The sequence below is a fragment of the Ovis canadensis genome, chromosome 1 (assembly GCF_042477335.2).
Source record: "Ovis canadensis isolate MfBH-ARS-UI-01 breed Bighorn chromosome 1, ARS-UI_OviCan_v2, whole genome shotgun sequence".
Lineage (NCBI taxonomy): Eukaryota > Metazoa > Chordata > Mammalia > Artiodactyla > Bovidae > Ovis > Ovis canadensis.
Genome location: NC_091245.1, coordinates 52,054,438 through 52,071,371, shown reverse-complemented (window position 1 = coordinate 52,071,371; position 16,934 = coordinate 52,054,438).

The following is a 16,934-nucleotide window of genomic DNA, read 5'->3' as shown; positions in this document are numbered from 1 at the left end:
GAAAGGGGGATTGGTAAAACTGTCTGGTACTAGGGGCTGAAAGTTGAAACCTGTGGCCACAGGCACTGGTACCCAGATCTTAGCCAATGTCTTTATAACAGAGGATAGGGAATGTTAGCTCAGTGATGGAAAGAAAAGAAAGCAAAGCTCAGAAGTCCTCACCTGCTTGGAGCTGGGTCACTCTACCTTGATTGATTTTCCATTAAAGAACATTAAGAATTCTTCTCACGGTCACCAAAAAGGAATAAAGCCTCCACTTATGGAGTGCTGGACCTAGGCTGGGGCTCCAAATGGATGAGTGGCAGGTCAGATGGCAGCAGTTCCAGGGGAGGGGACCCAGAGTAGAGGGAAGCTCTGCTCCACAAGAAAGGATCATGGAGATAAGGAGTTCAGGAGAGATTAGACAAGCCTCAGTCAAATGTTTTAAGATCTGTCATGTGGAAAGTCTTGGTCTGTGAGTTCCTGAAGGCTGGGCTTGAATCCATAAGGAAAAGTCACAAAGAGTATAATTCATCTGAAGATAAGTAAAGCCAATATGTTGGATAAGCTAACTGTGGGGGTATAAACACAGACAAAGGCTGACTTTTTCTCATACTGTCTCTTTAAACCTGCTCTTTGAGAGTAGTCTTTCCTTATCCTGGATGAGAACTGGGGCAAGCCCATGATTTTCTGTTTTCTCTTAAGAAAGTTCTATAACTACTCAGACATGAACAAGTTCATGGACATGAACTTGAGCAAACTCTGGGAGACTGTGGAGGACAGGGAAGCCTGGTGTGCTGCAGTCCATGGGGTCGCAATGAGTCAGACATGACTTAGCAACTGAACAGCACAACCACATAGCTACTTAAAGTAAAAACATAGCCTCAAACCAGATGACACAGATACTGAAGGGGGTGGCCCTTCTTTGTTTCCCTGCTCCTTGTTGCGTCTCCTCTCCCAGTTTGCTTACCATGACTTCTGACCTTTCCAGGTAGACGCAAAGGAAGGAAGAAGAGATAAGTAGAGAAGGAAATGTTGTACTTGATTTCTCTGTTATGTGGTCTCATGTCTGCAGTTCTTGACCTGGATGAATGCAAGCTAGTCTGACGGTGACTTTCTGCTATGACTCTAGAAAAATTTCCTCCAGTCTCTCTTCTACTGAGGCTTCAGTGCCCTTTGGGTGGCCACTGAACAAAATCTAAGAAAACCCCCGCTAGTGCTTGCTTTTATATATTCATAATTGGGAAGTACAAGCCCTGGCCAGCAGCTGGCCAAGCAGTTCTCTCCCTTCATCCTGCCTTGGTTCCCTGTGCCCACCAAGGAGAGAAGGCAAGCATCCAGCTCTCCAAAGGAAGCCTCTTGCCCTTGAATTGAGATAGTAGTAAGGAAGGAACTCTTCAACCTTTGCCCCACAAGATCATTTCCAATCTCCAGCAGCTTGACTCTTTTACTGCATTCTATATATTGCAGATAAGTCTTCCATTGGGTTGACCAAAAAGTTAGTTTGGGTTTCTCTGTAAGATGTCGTGTATGTGCACTTAGTCGCTCAGTTGTTTCTGACTCTTTGTGACCCTATGGACTGTAGCTCACCAGGCTTCTCTGTCTACAGGAGTTCCCAGGCAAGAATACTGGAGGAAGTAGTCATTCCCTTCACCAGGGAATCTTCCTGACCCAGGGGTTGAACCAGGATCTCCTGAATTGCAGTCGGATTCTGTATTGTCTGAGCAACCAGGGAAGCCCAAGATATTATGGAAAAACTCAAAAGAACATTTTAGCCAAACCAAAAACAATTTCTCAGTCATAGTGGTCTGTCTCATTTTGGAATTTGGTATTTATCATCAACCGAAACTGAAATAGGAAGAGTTCATGTTAATACCCTATTACCCAAAGGAGGACTTTTTCACATAAATAGTACACTATTTCTCATGCTGAGCTGGGACTGTAGGTACAGATAAGAACAATGTTTCACTTGGTGCTCTGGTTCCTCCACCCTCAAGTCAACTGCAGCAGCTCCACTATTATGTTCCTCATATGTTGAGTTTTTGTGTAAGATTTCACTGTGTGGTGTTAAGTCGCTCAATCATGTCCAACTCTCTGTGACCCCATGGACAAACTCTTCTGTCCATAGGATTCTCCAGGCACGAATCCTGGAGTGGGTTGCCATGCCCCCTTCCAGGGAAGATTTCAATTACTTCAGTCAAATAAAATGCTGTTTGTGCAGTAAAAATGCCTTGACTGGTGACATTCACTCACTTGCCTACTCCAGTTCAGTTGCTCAGTCATGTCCGACTCATTGTGACCCCATGGACTGCAGCATACCAGGCTTCTCTATCACCAACTCCCAGAGCCTGCTCAAATTCATGTCCCTTGAATCAGTGATGCCATCCAACCACCTCATCCTCTGTCATCCCCTTGTCCTCCTGCCTTCAATCTTTCCCAGCATCAGGGTCTTTTTCCAATGAGTCAGTTCTTTGCATCAGGTGGCTAAAGTATTGGAGTTTCAAGTTCAGCATCAGTCCTTCCAAGGAGTATTCAGGAACAAGATAACAATCTAGGCAGATTTACCCTGATTTGAGGCATCCAGAACTACTGTAGCGGTTAGCCAGCAGCTTTTAATTCCAGTGAAAGTGAAAAAAAGTGTGTCACTCAGCTGTGTCAGACTTTGTGACCCCAGGGACTGTAGCCCACCAGGCTCCTCAGTCCATGGAATTCTACAGGGAAGAATACTTGAGTGGATAGCCACTCCCTTCTCCAGGGGATCTTCCCGACCCAGTGAATGAACCCAGGTCTCCTGCATTGCAGGCAGATTCTTTACCATCTGAGCTACCAGGGAATTCCAATGGAAAATGCCTCTTTTTAGTTCAGCCATTTACTCACTGGAGGAATTGGGTAACTGAAATTTTGTATATCTCAATTTTATCATCTGTTAAACGCCAGTTAGTATTGTTTTGAGTCCTATATGTCAAGTGCCTGATGTGATAATCATTGTTGAGACTCAGAACATCACAGCTGTACGAACGTTCAAAGCTGCCTTGGAAGATACTATGCAATGCCCTCATCGTTACATCCTCTACTATGTCACCAGTTTGAAGAACTTTGCTCTGATAATGGCTGTGTCGAGAGGACACAATGTCCTCTCAAACCATTTCCTTCTACTCTCTAAGTGAAAAGTTTAAACATCTCGGAGTTTCCTTGGAGCTTTTATTATGGGTACAGGCATAAAAAGCCCATCTGGGCAGCTGAATCTAAATATAAACATGAGGAAACCTCATTCCTGGATAGTCCTAAAAATGCCCTTCTCAGTCTGCATGTAGACCTGCCACAAGGCACTGGGAAGAAGCTTTATGATAACAAAAGAATGAATAACTTATGTAATTCTTCTTGGAAATTGCAGTCACCTCTAGTCTACTAACTTCTAACATCTCTTAGTGCTCATTGGGAATAATTCCCAGTATCACAATTTCCAGATGAAGGATGGATCCTGTGATGGTTAATTTTATTCATCAGCTTTTCTAGGCTATGGTACTCGTTGTTTGGTTCAATGTTGCTGTGAAAATATTTTTACATGCGATTATCATTTAATCAGTAGACTTTAAATAAAGCAGATAAGCCTCTATAATGTGGTGGGCCTCATCTAATAAATTGAAGGCCTTAAGAGCAAAAACTGAAATTTTCTATAAAAAAAAGACATTTAGTCTCAGAACAGCAACACAGAAACCCTGCGTTAGTTTCTAGCCTGCCTGCCCTGAAGATTTCAGAATCAAGTCTGAAACATTAACTCTTAAATTTCTAAACTGCTGGCCTCTGCTATAGATTTCAGACTTGCCAGCCTCCACAATCATGTATGCAAGTTCCTTAAAATAATTCTTTCTATGTATTTCTATATATCCTACTGGCTGTTTCTCTGAAGAACCCTGACAAAGATTCCATCTTGGTACTCCTCACAGTGTCCACCAAGCACAGGGTTGAACTGAATTTTCTTAAATGGGTTGGTTATCCCTTGAACATGAACTAGAGTATAAGTGGCCACAAGATTGAGCTCTATATGGAAAAACACTGCTCTGGGCTTGACTTTGCCCTGCCACTTACTACTGTAAGAGGCTCATCTTTTGTGCTCAGCTCTGCAACCTTCTTAGCAGCTCAGCACATTCACCTAGGTCATTTCCTCTGACACTACCTGTGATATCTAAGTGCATTGAACCCTTTGTGGTAGAAGTCTCAGTGGCTGCAGACCAACTGTGGGATCCATGAAATTCTGCTTTTTCACAATGGTTGCCAAGAGGGGACAGATGACAAGCTGTAAGTGCAGGAAAATTAACGTCCCATGGGACAGATATTGATTAAAAGATCTTGATAAGAGAAGTCTGCAAATCAACTGCATGCTCTCCCTCTTTGTGATGGGATTCAGTGGTTCTGCATGATGTCCAGACTCTTCGAAGAATCACATGTGACCAAGCAGACAGCTCTGAAGAAAAGCTCACAGTAATGCACCACTTTGAATTTGCTTCCCCTCTGTCCTTGTCTATTCCTTCTTTTCCTGCATTTGTGATTCCCTGGAATTGCATCTCATTCCCCAATAATGTTGACATGTAAGTTTTATTTCCTAAAGATCTGGGTGAAGACACTAGCTGTGTGACTTTGGTGAATCACTTGACTCATCTAAGCTCCAACTCCCTTGTCTTTAATGTGGAAACAGGAGGAGTATTTTCTTCAGGAATGTTTTGAGGATCGGGTAATATAATGCACAGATCTTGGGGATGCATTCGATAAATGACAACTACAGCACTATGTACAAACCTAGACAGATATTAAAAGGCAGAGACATCAATTTGCTAACAAAGGTCCACATTGTCAAAGCTACGGTTTTACTATCAGTCATGTATACTTGTGAGAGTTGGACCACATAGAGAGCTGAGTGCTGAAGAATTGATGCTTTTGAACTGTAGTGTTGGAGAAGACTCTAGAGAGTCCCGCGAAATGCAAGGAGATTAAACCAATCCATCCTAAAGGAAATCAGCCCTGAAGATTCATTGGAAGGACTGATGCTGAAGCTGAAACTCTAATACTTTGGCCACCTGATGCAGAGAGCCAACTCACTGGAAAATACCCTGATGCTGGGGAAAATTGATGGCAGGAGGAGAAGGGGGTGACAGGATGGGATGGATGGATGGCATCACTGACTCGATGGACATGAGTTTGAGCAAACTCTGGGAGATAATGAAGACCAGGGAAGCCTGGTGTGTTGCAGTCCTTGGGTTGCAGAGAGTAGGACATGACTACAAAACAACATAGCTTTTGCTGCCTCATGCAGCATATGTACAGGAGCAGCCCCACATCGGGGAGGGATATAGCTTTCCAATGCCACCTGTGGATGAGGGGCCCATTCTAATTCTGGAGCTTATCACTAGGAACCCTGTTGCTGTCGCATACATAAGCCAAATTCTCTAATGACAGCAGAGCAGAATACACCTTCGTTGAGGGCAGCTGGATCTCAAGGGAAAACCATCCCCAGCACTTCTCCTAACTTCATTCATCTAGTGCCTTGATTTCTGTAGTGGGGGAGTAAACGGTGGGGCAACTGGACAGAAGAGTGTAGAAAAGTTCCTTCACATGAAAACCAGGAATGGTTTTTTCAGGGGGTTGAATCAGGAATGGTAAAGACATTCCATCTGCTACCAAGCAGTGTAGCACTTTCTCAAGTCCTACTTTGAATATGGAGTTGTTGGCGGTAAAGGTGGGGGGATTTCTTTGGATGAAATGTTTTCTATTCTGAAACAGGAAACAGGGTAGATTTTGAAGCAGATTTTTCATGGCTGGAGTGCACAGTTAGGGGCAGGAGCTGGCTCCGGGCTCCAAGCCCTTGCAGGTAGTCTTGGGGAAAATGGCTTTGGGTTGTATGTGTGTATGAGTGAGAGAGAAACAGAGGGAGAGGGGGAAGAGAGAAAATGCATGAAATAGAGAAGCCACAGAACAAAGCATATAAAATTATTGAGAACCTGGGTTTATGGGGGCAAGGCGAGTCTACAATGCACCCAAAGTGGGGCATCAAAAGAGAGGCATCTTCTCTATACTGCGAGAACCCCAGCTGTACCAGGGACAGAAGTAGGGGCCTGATGTTACTGCCCTTCTTCAGTGTCCAGGGGTTGTGCCGGGCTCCAGGACTGCCAGGCTGGGGATAGGGGTTCATGACCAAATCACTAGACCATCAGTGTTTCCTTGACATCAAATGGCACAACAGCCAAAAGAATGGGAGTTTTCAACCAAAAAGTGTTCTCTCTCCAGAGCCATACTAATAGAAAACTCCTTAGGCTGAGGAAGTATAACTGAGATTCTAGAAGCTACCATGATAGGGAGAAGGACACACCTGTTGAAGTTAGGATGAAGTCTTAGAGTTATTTGAGTAGAATATTTAAAAGATCAGATCCTTTTTTTTGAATTCCCTGAATTGGTAAGTTGAGATGGCTTCTTCTTTACACCTCAGTATTTTAGGGACAGGATAACATAATGATTAAGAATCTATATTCTGAGGCTAAATTGCCTGGATTTAAATCCTGGTTCTATCACTTACAAGCACTGTGAGTGAGGCTTCAGTCTCCTCAAAGGTGAAATCAGGATGGTAATAACTAACTCATGGGATGCAGGAAGGATTGAAGAAAGTTCCCACCTATGGTGCCTGGCACCTAATAAATGTTCACTAAATGTCAGGTAGTAACTTTTTTTTTTCGGTTGTGCCTCATGGCATGTGGGATCTTAGTTCCTGACCAGGGACTGAATCCATACCCCCTGCAATGGGAACACGGAGTCTCAACCACTGGACTGGTGGGGAATTCTCTGTCAGGTAGTAGTATTGTCTTGGTTTTTTTCCTGAGAGATCTTGCTTTCCCCAGGGGAAATGGAAGCTCCCAAAGGGTTCCCAGAAAAGACTAAGCATGCTCACAATCCACTCTTAATTATGGAACTCCTTGTTCAAAAGAAAGAGACCGAGCTAAAAAGAAACAGAATGACAGAATTCAAGGTTTGCTTTTAGGGTTTCCAGCTGAGGCCTATTTGAGGTAGAGAAGATGGTGTCGTGAAGACCTGGGAGCAGCTCAGTGATCCCACAGAAGCCTCATTTGCAAGCACATCATTTAGCAGGACCCGGATGTTTCTCTGAGAATCACGTGGGAGCCCAAACTAGATAATTTTTGTTTCCATCTCTAAGGAGAAGCTGGAAAGGAGAGGAATTTGGATTCAGAGTTAAATGAGGGTATTGGATGACATGATCTCTAAAGACTGTTCCAGCATTCTGTAGGCATGGAGCCTGCAAGCATGACAAAAAGTAGTTAGATTAAAAAATATTCAAGGCAGGGAATTCAGGCAGATGCTCAGGAAAATATGTTCCCACCAAATTCCTGCTGAGCCTCAGAATACCTCAGTAAGGGAAATGATGGGACTTTCATACATGGAGTTATGGGGGGTAAAAATGAAGCACATAAAGTTGGGGGAAAAACTTACACCAGCAGAGACAGGCTTTTTTATCTAGCCAATCTCTCCTCATTTCACCATGGCTAAAAGTTATGTTCTGTTACAGGAAGCCTTAAAAATTTGGATGGACAAGTTCAACAGTAGCTACAATCAAATTATCTCCTATTCTATTTTGAAATATCCCATTTGAGCAATAGTTTAGGCCAAGAATTACAAAATACTTCATGAAATATTGGGATAGCCAAAAAATTCATTTGGGTCTTTTCCATAAGCTGTTCCAGATAAACCCGAACAAACTTTTTGGCCAACCGCATGTGACTGTCAGAAGATCTTAGGACTAACGTAATGGTCACTTGTGTCTCTAAAAAGCAGTCCACAACAAATAGTTGTGATATGCAGTATAGCTTGTGCACTGCAAGGCAATAAAATTAGACCGCAAAACTCCATTTGATGGATAAAGATATTAAAAAAGAATTAAAGTACGGCTGCAAGAGAGGAATTTTTATGCTCCAAGAGATGAAAGATGGGGAAGCTTTGGCAAGTCCAGGGATGAGAGAAGCAGCTCCCGAACAAATCTCTTTGCTATTATTCTACCAGAGCATCCCTAAAGTTTCTAGTCCAGGATCTGCTGCCCTACACAAACAACAATCATTCTGCCAAGATGTTGGCTCGACATCCAACGCAGGAGCTGAAGCCACTCTATTAGGCCCATCAGCAAAGCTTCAGCCTTACCAGGCTCATTCTCTCTTAGCCATTCAGTCCCTAATGGCTTTGTCACCCTGCTTATCATTCTTTCTTTGGAGGAAAGAAAAGAGAAGTCTTATAAGGCATCAACTGAAATCTGAGACAAGACAGCAGTCGTTCTCTAGTGCTGTCTTTCTGTGTGCGTGCTAATCGCTTCAGTAGTGTCTGACTTTTGTGACCCTGTGGACCACAGCCACCAGGCTCCTCTGTTCATGGGATTCTCCAGGCAAGTATGCTAGAGCGGGTTGCCATGCCCTTCTCCAGGGGATCTTCCTGACCCAGGGATCAAACCCAGGTCTCTTACATCTCCTGCATTGCAGGCAGATTCGTTACCACCTGAGCTACCTAGGAAGCCTTTCTACTTAACCAAACTTTACCATTTTAAAAGCACAGCACAATTCAAAAAAAGTCAAAGCATTCATGTTATGATTCCAGCTTGGGCAATCTTTTCTTGAGGCACAGAGAGCATGCTTGTTAACAAGGATTACTTTTATCTCCAGTTGCCAGTCTCTCTGGGAAAGAGATTCTTATGTGACAATGACCTCCAACAACACCAAGTATACTGGTTCCTTACCATTTTGGAAGAAGCAGTTATACCCCCACAAGTTAGCACACCAGATAGAGAAAATATACCACGTATCTCCCCCTCCCCCCCAAAAAACCAAGCGCTGCCTCTAGGTCACTTAGTGACTCAGATTTCCGACCTGAAAATTACAAAACTAGGCACAAGCCAGTGTCTCTGTGACTCGCCAAAATGTCTGAATATTTGAAAATATGCGGATGTGGGGTACCAAGTACATTCATCCAGAGGACTGACTCATTCTGGCAACTGGGGAATGCCAAATAGCATCTTGGTCAAAGATTTCATGGAACTCTAAAAAGTCAGCAAGAGGAAATTTTGGTGTAAACAAAGCAGTCCCAATCGGTTTTAACTTTTTGAGCCCCCAGGGCTGATTTCGCTCTGCGTGCTCCCTGGACACCTGCCTCTCTTCCTCAACCTTTACTGTAACGTGTGTGGTGAAGGAAAAAAAAAAAATCTAAAAACTGGGTTCAAATACTAGCCTCCTAGGAAAGTTTTCTGGCCACCTCAACTGCATCATCGATAAAGCGGGAATGAGAATAGTTCACCCTGTACCGTTGTTGCGAGGACTAAACATAATGTTCCTTAAGCTGCCCCTCACAAGCAGACTCTCCATAAATAAATAGTAGCTTAATAAGAGCTACTGTAAATTAACACCCGCAGAGGCAGAATCACTCATCAGGAAAACTGCTGCTTAAAGTCTCTCTTACTGTCCCAGGGTTTCTCAAAAGTGTGATCTCTGACCATGTGCTGCAGAATCCCTCAGGATGCAAATAAAAGAGATTTCTGGTCCTGATCCCAGCTGTGGTGAATTGGAATCCCTGGGAATCGTCATTCCTGACGCCTCCTTAGTCTTCAGATGACTGTCTAGTATGATAAAATTTGAGAACCACTGAATTAGAGCACTAGTTTAAGCAGATGATTTCTTTTAGTCATGGGTTTGTAAAGAACTAGATGAGTTATAAGTTTCAATGATTTTAAAGCACTCTTCGCATTTCCTGACTCCTGAGGGCCTTTCTAATCTCTGAAAGATTAGATAATATGGTTAATTGGGGGAAGTTAAAAACTAGTCAAGGTAGTTTGGAGGGAAGTTTTTTATTTTTTCTTGATTTACTCATTATCTGAATAATTCTGGGCTATTATTTAGGTCCAATAGGCAGCATTTACCCAATTCCCTGGGCTATTAAACACAATTTTATATTCTTTGCTCATTTAGCTTGGTTAATAAACTTCTAATTATGTAGACGATACCTGGTCTAAAATCCACTTGCTCTTAGATGCCATAGTACAAAAGAACTAGGATCACTGAAGTCTTGAACTTAGAGTTGCATAGAGAAAAATTATTTAGCAGCCACGAAACACTGGGCTGGTATGGATCCATGTTAGCATGAAGGTGAGAGTCTGAACAGCAAATAGTAGCCACTTCTTTAGCAATGTAAGTGTAGCCCTGGAGTATCTGCTGAAAAAGCAAACAGAGTTGGCAGAGCTGTCAGCCTACCAGTGTTCCTCTAGCAGTGACACCAGGGAAGCACCACAAATCCTGAAAAGCGAGCCAATTTCATTGGCAAAGGCCAGGAGCTCCCCTTCAGCATTAGCGGAGCCTTTATTAAATGGGCCCCACAGCTAAGTGGTGATACGCAGAACTTGGAGAAGGGCCACAAAAAGCAATCAGGATCAGGGGTCAGTCAGGCTCCAGAGGAATACACTCTTTGATGGTTTGGTGATAGAGTCCTGGGCTGGGAGGGTGGCTGTACAGGAGAGATTGACAGTGCATTTAGATGGCTAAGTGATAGTTAGGAGTGTAAATATTTCTGCTACTAAGAAGATCAAAAGGAATTGATCAAAGGGTCAGTCCTTCTTATTAAGAAAATTAGGGTGGACTTCTGCAGAAATTGGGCCTGAAATTGAAGATCTGGTGGTGAGGGAGAGGGTTACCCTGTTTTAGTGTTTTAGGGGAAACCTACTGATGCTTTCCCACTTGGGAGCACCCTCTCTCCTTCACCTCCACCCTGCCTCACCCCTCACTCCAGGAGCCACCACCCACCCATTCTTGATCTAGAGCCAACGACATGCCAGACATGGGGCTAACTGCTTTATATTTTCTATCTCATTTAATCTTCACAGTAAACCTGCAGGCAGTTGGGTGGTGTTCTCATCCATAGAAGAGAAAAACAGGATCCAGGAGATTAAGCCACTTTCTCAGAGTCATATGGTCAGAAGTGGCAGACCTGATATGTATTGTTACAAAACTCTAAGCACAATTTTATCACATCTACTTTTCCACAGCCCAGGAGGCCAGTGTGGCTGGAAGTGAGCGAGCAAGTGGAGCAAGGATTGGAAATAAGGTTAAAAAGTGATGGGGTAGGGCTGGCTACCTGAAAAGTATCCTCCAAGGCTCTGGATATCCATGAAGGATATTGGATTTTCTTCTGAATATGAAAGGAAGCCACTGGAGGGTTTTGAGCAGAGAAGCACTAATCTGGGTCTTAACTAGATCTGTATGTTAGGGGAGAAAGGGCAAAAGCCAGGAAAATAGTTGTGTATATATTTTAACAGTCCAGATGTGAGATGTGGCTTGCACTAGATGTGAGTAGTAAATACATAGGGAAGTGAGTGGATTCTAGAGACAGTCCAAGTGTAAAAGTATGTGATCAATTGGTAGGTGATATCCCCAAGGTCACATATAGGTAGTAAGGCTGCACTAGGCTGGCGTTGGAACAAGGCTCTGACACCAAACCCAGCAATCTTTCTCCAACTACAGGGAGCCATGCCACTCATTCCTAAGAAAGGGATATCCTGAACCTGAGAACCAAAATACAGTTTCTAGCATGTAAAACTCATGACTGAGTTGTGCATGAGTTTTGTCTCCTGTGTGTCTCCTGCATGCCCACAGCTCTTCGTTCCACATACGGAACAAGAGGAGAGTTGACAGCAGATTATCCAGAACATAGATTTAAAAACAATTCTGAACCCTCTGTCCAAATGTTTTAACCTACTATGAAGACTACTACAGCAAGGTCAGCTGAAGCTTAGTATAGCTACTAAGGGCATGAAAGAGAAAAAGTGTGAAAATCACTAAGTCATTTCTGACTCTGTGACCCTATGGACTATAGCCTGCCAGGCTCCTCTGTCCATGGAATGCTCCAGGCAAGAATACTGGAGTGGGTAGCTGTTCCCTTCTCCAGGGATCAAACCCGAGTCTCCTGCATTGCAGGTAGATTCTTTACCATCTGAGCCACCAGGGGAGCCCACTAAGGGCATGGCAAAAGGTAAATTTTATGCTTTAAGCTGTACTAGGTTCAGGAGGGGAGGAGCCACTTAACAGAAATGAAGCAACTCTGTGGCCACATTTAGCAATTACTCTGTAACTGCAGGCTAGGGAGTCAATTTGGGTAACTCTGATAAAAACATGTGCTTTGGATGATTTCTCTTACCTGAACCTGATTAGGGCCCAACTATCTGCTTTACTTAGTTGAAGAGAACAAGAAACAGGAACATCTGAGTCAGGGACCTTTCCTGGGCCATGGTGCAGCCCAGGCTGAGGAGCCAGCAGGAGAAGGCTCTCCCCAGAAGCCCGCCTCAAGCTGGCAGATGTAGTGAATCCTTGATAAAGAGCTCGCTCTGTCAGTGCCCTTTGCTAGGTTCTAGAGATGTTAAGATGTCATTACTCTGATGTTTCTCAACGTCTAGACTTGAGACAAACTTGAGAAAGAATACTTAAAATAAAATGTGTGACGTTTAGAGATACTTTGAGGAAATGACGTGAACAGAGAGGGGGCAACTGACCCACACTGGGAGGGGATGTGGAACAGACAGGGAAGGCTTCCTGGAGGAGATGATGCGTGGGATGGGTCCTGCAAGATGATCAGTTAGTAGATAGTGAAAGAGCAAAAGAGAAGGGAGAGGGAAGGCTAATGTGAAGGTTGGTGGCATTTTCCTTCTCTAATGATAAGAGTTTACCCCAAAATAATATTTAATAGATCCTATTCAGGTTTTGAGCTTCCCTGGTGACTCAGATGGTAAAGAATCTGCCTGCAATGCAGGAGACACCAGCTTGATTCCCTGTGTCAGGAAGATACCCTGGAGAAGGGAATGGCTACCCACTCCAGTATACTTACCTGGAGAATTCCACGGACAGAGGAGCCTGGTGGGCTACAGTTTATGGGGTTGTAAAGAGTCAGATATGACTGAACAACTAACACGTCACTTTACTTTTCTATTCAGGCTTTACTATGCACCAGACACCTTGCTAAGCACTTCCAGGCCTTGTCTTATTGACTCTATAATAATCATTTGAGAATAACACTATTATTATTCTGTTTTATGCAAAAGGCACAGAACAATTTAATAATTTGCCCACAGTCATACCAGTGAAAGTGAAATTGCTCAGTCCTCTCCGACTCTTTGCGACCCCATAGACTGTAACCTACCAGGCTTTTCCATCCATGGGATTTTCCAGGCAAGAGTACTGGAGTGGGTCGCCATTTCCTTCTCCAGAGGATATTCCCTTCGGGATGGAACCCAGGTCTCCCACATTGTAGGCAGACGCTTTACCGTCTGAAGCACCAGGGAAGCCTAAAGTGAAAGTTGTTCAGTCGTGTCCAACTATTTGCAACCCTATAGACTACACAGCCCATGGAATTGTCCAGGCCAGAATACTGGAGTGGGTAGCCTTTCCCTTCTCCAGGGGACCTTCCCAACCCAGGGATCGAACCCAGGCCTCCTGTACTGCAGGCGAATTCTTTACCAGCTGAGCCACAAGTGAAGCCCTTGTCATACCAGTAGGGTGTGGCAAAACCAGGATTTCAAGCTATATGACTTCAAAGTCTTTGCAATGCTTTCCTCTGTCCTGATTTTGTCTGCATGATTTAGGTTTCTGTAGTTCTGGGCAACGCATGCAGTTTCCACACAAGCCCATGAGATCAGAATAAACTCATGTTTCACTGAGGCCAGAAGTCTGCTCTCAGGGAAGAACTCCAGCAAGCAAGTGACACAGAGAGGCAACAGCCTTGCCTCTGATCTGCTGTCCCTGAGCTGGTTCGGCTCCACCTCAACTCTGCCCTCTTTGCTGCCTGGCACCTTGTCCCCCTGCCCTATGTGAGCTCGGGACGCTGCTCAGAACCTATGAAGTCCCTGCCGACTGGGGCAGCCTCCACTTAGTTGCACCATAGTCTCTCTCTTTCCATCCTACTGAGAATGTGGGTGGAATCTATGTCTTTTGAGAATTTTACTGGTTCCTCTCTCACCTTCCTTCCAATACTGATCTCCTGCAAGTACCATGCTCAGCTTAGGAGTCTGTGAAGCCATCTTTGCCCATCAAGGCTCCTGACACATGTTTTGATCATTGTCATAAAAAGTGCCAGACCATGTTCGGAAAGATAAATGATGAATTAAGAATTGTACATGGTCTCGCTTGGAGGAGTTTCAACCAAAGATGAAATTCTGCGGGTCAGAACTATGCTGGCATTGTAGCAGACTTCTTCCAGTACATTGCAAAGAAATGAGCTAATAACTAGTAGTGGTTCTCTAGAGACTTTACCCTCGTTCCAGGAAATAAATATTTTGAAATTGAATTTGTAGCCACGATTTCCATTTTCAAGTATAGCATCATCATTCCTTTAGGTTTAAAAGATATTTTTTCAAACATTTATATCACCTCTGCAAGATAAACTATACAGAGATTTTATCTACCCAAATTACAGAAGGTGACACCTCTATTTGCCTGAGAAGCTAAGATGAAGAAGGGAGTTCCTGTGGACAGCGAATAGATGGTTTCCATTTGTACTGAGATTGCGATGAGAGAAAAACTTCACTTGAGAACATGGAATTCATTACCAGTATAGATGCTCCACCTCTGACTTTATTTAAGGAAATGGATGGAGCACTGTCTTCCTGGGGTTGCTTAGGCTTGGGCAATGCTTGCCAGAATTCTGATGTTTTAACAGCCCAGCCTCGGTTTGCCTGATCCCCTGCCATTAGCCCCACACTGCTAAATTAATAGATCTTGTCTTTACCATGTTTTTCCATTTATCATATCATGTTAAGTCTCATACAAAAATCTTCCTTTGACTGTTGAGGAAACCGGTAAGCTAAAGTCCTTGTTCTACAGTCCACTGGGGTCAGAAACTGCTAAAACCAGGTGTCCCACATTTTACACTCTGTGTGTGTGTGTGTGCGTGCACTTAGTCATGTCTGACACTTTGCGGCCCTGTGGACTGCAGCCCTCCAGGCTCCTCCGTCCGTGGAATTTTCCAAGCAAGAATACTGGGGCGGGTTGTCATCTACTTCAGAGTGTTTTCCCAATCCAGGGATTGAACCTGCATCACCTACACTGGTAGGTGGACTCTTTACTGCTAGCGCCACCTGGGAAGCCCAACATCTTATACTAAGTGGTGTAAAAAGAATATAAGATGCAAAAGGCGTTTAAAAGATATTTGATGAAGAATATTTTGAGAATTTAAGAAGAGTTCTTTTGGAATTTGAAGTTATTTTAGGATGCTCAAGCATGGCTATCATGCTCATTATTTTCCTACAAACCTCATTCAATCAACTGAGCACTTACCACATTACACTGTGAATGCAATGGGAAAGCAAGGCCCTCCCAGGACTCGCTCTCACTTACTTCTTAGCATCCTCTCTCCTTTTGCCCTGTGGTCTCTCTCACACACACATACCACCCACCCCTGAACTCTGCTGTCAGCCTCCAGGACTCACTCTCCCTTACTTCTTAGCATCCCCTCTCCTTTTGCCCTGTGGTTTCTCTCTCTCTCTCTCACACACACACACACACATACCACCCACCCACCCACCCACCCACGCCTGAACTCTGCTCTCAGCCCCCATCAAGTACAGAATCTTGGTAGATCCTTAGCAAGTATTGCTGATACAACTAGAAAGAGAGAAGGGTGTTTCCTGCAGGCATCTTTACAGCCTCTGAAAGTCTATCTTCCTTGAATTTGTTTATGAAGCTCAAGCAAATGAGAGTCACTTACAAATTTATTCTGAGATCTCTACAGAGTTAGAGAAATAATCTGATGCTCTGGAGAACTCTTGCATATTAAAAACCAAAGGCCTAATTACATTAATCAAAGTTTCTTAAATTTTAGTTTCCCTGTCTGTTGAATGAGGGACATGATGCTGTACAGAAAAGCATTTGAAAAGCATGAAGGGCTTTGCAAAAAATAAAAAAATTATCAGTGAATCTAATAAGATGTTATAAAGACTTCCAAGTGCTTCTGTAAAATGTTTGATGTCAATAAATGATACCTCAGCTGAACAAATCCTATGGGATGTTCACTTAGCCATGGACAAAGAACAACTGAAGGAAGAAAGGTCACAAAAATAGTTGCTTGTGTTTACCTTTACTCCTTTTACAAGAAAATAGGTCTCCAAAATGTAAATTAAAATGTCTTATCAAGTAATAAATAAGGCTTTAAAATTATCTTTTTGACTCTCTTGGAAAAATAATTGGTATCAACTCCACTAGTAGGCAAGATAGACAGGTGCTCTGGAAAACATCTCAAACACTGCTAGTGGAGATGTAAATTAGTGCAGCATTCTGGGAACAATTGATGAATTTCAGGAGTCTTAAAACTATTCATGCACATCTGGTGCTGGGGCTGGTGCTCAGCTACTCAGTCACGTCTGGTCGACCCCTGAGACACCACGGACTGTAGCCCCCAGGCTCCTATGTCCATGGGATTCTCCAGGCAAGAATACTGGAGTGGGCTGCCATTTCCTTCTCCAGGGGATCTTCCTGACCCAGGGATCAAACCCGCATCTCTTTCATTGGCAGACAGATTCTTCACCGCTTGCCAAGCTCAACCAATATGGTGTGCTGTGTATCAATTATAATGATGTTGTGGATGAGTATGGTACTTTGAAATATGATTATCATATTAAAAGAGGAAAACAGGCTATAAAATTGTTTTCACTGTGCGATTGAATCCAAGCAGATACGTATTAGACAGTATCCAGTGTACTTCTTTTGAATTCAGATCCATTCCTTCTCTAAAAATTTGGTTGTATTTCAAAAGAGCAAAATCAAATACCACTAATTTTAGTTCCTTTATCTCCTGGAATGGAAACCATTGAGAAATGTTCCTGGGCCAATATACTTTTGGTATTTAGTGTATTGCAATCCAAATGACTTCTAAATAATAGAATC